Raw genomic sequence first — 3,213 nt, 5'->3', positions numbered from 1 at the left:
TATCTGTAAATTGTCATAGATATTCCACTAGAAAGTTCGTCACAACAAATTTGATAAAATTATACTTAAAAATCCAATATCTAGACTATAACAATTTTATTTCTCCTTAGATTTATAGATCTGTATATTAGTGTTAATATCATATGCATGTAAATTAAAATAATGTAGAAAAAGATAACAACGAAATTAAATCTCTCACACACATTTGACATTAGATATGACCCAGGAAACCCTTTTAGGAGAAAAACCTAGCTTGAAGGTGAGGCTTCTCTTCTCTCTTTCTTTGAATAGAAAATGCCTGTGAGTACAAAAAAGTATGACATGTGGCTACTACAATGAACAAATTATTTCTGTGTGCTCTATCTCCTATCCCTCTTAGATATTTTTTCTCAGCTATGGAACAAATGCACTTGAAAGAATGGAACCCCTTTTCCTCCTACTAGCCGAGACACTTCCAGTTACTGCAACCAATGATTTAGTTTCAAAGCATCGATCTTGCCATGGTACAACTTGATATCAACGTTAATTCCATTTTAAAATGAGACTGTGAAGGATTCATGACACTCGAACTGGGTTGATATTTTCTGGGTCCTTTCTTTGACCAGTACTATGTTTCTTACCAAACTCTTGATCCCCCTTTTGATTTTTCCCATGCATTAGAACCCCCATCTTATCTGAATATCCCAATATTATTACTCTAGACCTCCATGAAGAGATTTACATTACGATTTATATCCGCATCTTGTTGTTCCAAACCAGAAAACTCTCCTCTACAGGATCACGAGGGTTATTCACATATTCATCAGTCATGATCATTAGGGTTTTACAACTTTTGTCCCCACTAACCTAGATATCATGCAAATCTCCACAATGTAGGTTTTAACCCTATACATAAATTACCTGCATACGAATTCTAAAAAACAAAAAATAAACAATGGTGATAACATAAAACACAAAATATATATACACAAATATTTTCCCCTAGATCCCAAAACCAAGACTGCCAAATTAATTTTTCATTATTTTCCTTTCAATGTGATATGATAATGAGATCTTAGATTAATATTAAGGTATTACAGAGTCATGTGCAGGATTAGCCTATATTACTTAGTGCAATGGATCGAAAAGATTGCGAATAATATAGACAATGAGCAGTTAGAGAAACATAACAAACACACACACATAACACAACAAATAATCAAGGAGTTCACCCAAAAATCTTGGGCTACATCTCCTGGTCCAGCTTTCAGTGGTGACCTCTCTATTATGTCTTCAAGAGAAGACTTTTTACAAATTTGAGCTCAAATTGAGTCTCAACACAACAGGAACAAACAACAGGGTTTTTCTTGAATCCCTAAAGTGTTTCTGAGTACACAAACTCTCCCTTTTTCTCTCTGTCTCTATTTCCTCTCTGTCTCATCACTGCCTGCTCTTGTCTCTGTCATTTAGTGGCTTTTAAGCCAATAGGAACTTGTCTGTTCGTTTTCCCTTTTGGGATCTCTAGCTCCCAGCCTCTGTGCACTCAAATTCCCTCTGAGTGTTAAACAATCATTGTTAAACGTCTTCAGGGATGGTGGCAGCCTATTGTGTAATAGAATGGACCATTGGCGTGTTAAAATCCCAAAATAATTGTTTCTCTATTTACACAGAGATACACAGAAACACTGATAATATGCCTAAACACCTCTTAACGGACTTCAATATATTAATTCTGCCTTATAATCCTATCGGGTCCACCTTTGGGTCACTATTGCATGCCCACCGTTGATCTGTGTGATCTTTGATCCAACAGTTGATATTCATTTTAGGTAGCTTATGCGTACAGAGATTACCTGCCCGAAAAGGTGGTTTTCTCAAGCCACGTATTGGCTAGTGGATGGATCGGGCGAAGCCCGTCCAATACCACTTACCATCTGAGGCTTGCCCGAAATTCTGCTCATTATGGAACTCAAATAAGATAAAATTGCATGTATAATCCTTTCGGGTCCATTTTATCACTCCAGGTGCATTTCCTTTGTATTTCATTTATTTAACTAAAATGTGAAAATACATAGAAAAGCCCCTTTTACCGGAACTCAAAATATATATATTCGCATTCATAAAACCCGTCGGGTCCGGTCCTTTATATCGTTGCCATGCAATATATCACAATCATATATCGCATGGTGTTCGGGCCCGTGGTAAGTCTTCCCTTGTGTCTTAGAGATACAATATTGCGATGTAATCTGGGTCGTTGATCTGCATGCTTGATCAATGGTCCTCATTAAATCGCGCTGATCGCTATCACGATTTCCATAGGGATGCCTCCAATGTACTCCACTGGTCACCTCCGATTGCGATATGTCGATGAGATCTGGACCATTGATCGGCCAGATCCAACGGCTCCTATGCAATGTTTCTTAAGCCTCCAGTAGACTCTGTTTTTTCCATTTCTTCATGTTTTTCCCATCTGATAGTGTTTTCTGCCATTCTTGAAGGTTTATCCTTTGTGATAGTGTTTAAGTATATGAAGACTTAGAGGTTTTTAGGATCCATTTTGGATCACGCCTTCCCACTAAAAAGCTTTTGGACCACCAAAAGTTGGTTTTTAAGCATCAATCAAGTGAGGATACAACTTCCTTACTTGTCCAATCTCTATCCATCGTGCACTGCTTGGTTTTGAACCTTTGAGTCTGATTCTCAGGTACTCAACATCCCCTTTGCATGTAGTTCTCACCTTCCTGTCCAGCACTGTGTCTTCCTGCAACTCATTGAGATATTCAGGCAACAGATCATCAATATAAGGCAACTTACTTTGCTCTTGGGGATCTTCAATCAATGATGGTTCATACAGCCTCAAGTTCTCTGCATTAATGACTGAATAGATATGCATATAAGCTAGCAAATCAAGGCAAAAAGCGTTTTCACCAATTTTCTCAAGTATCTTGAAAGGCCCATACCTTATTGGCTTCAGCTTCTTACCTTCACCTTGAAATTTTTCTTTGCTAATGTACAGCCAGACTTGATCACCAACTTGGAAGCTATGCTCAATTTGATGCTTATCATGCCTTGCCTTGTACTTGGCCTGGCTTCTTTCCAGTTGTTCCTACACTGCCTGGTGAATTTCTTGGATCTGTTCAATGAACTTGGTTGCTTTGTCGACACCACTGTGCCCATCAACTGCTATGTCTTTACTAAAGACAAAATCCAAGGGAGACTTTGGTGTAAAACCAA

This window comes from Pinus tabuliformis, chromosome 8 (assembly GCF_031772625.1).
Source record: "Pinus tabuliformis cultivar Carrire ecotype Pingquan chromosome 8, CPIR1, whole genome shotgun sequence".
Classification (NCBI taxonomy): Eukaryota; Viridiplantae; Streptophyta; class Pinopsida; order Pinales; family Pinaceae; genus Pinus; species Pinus tabuliformis.
Note: the sequence above shows the minus strand (reverse complement) of the source record.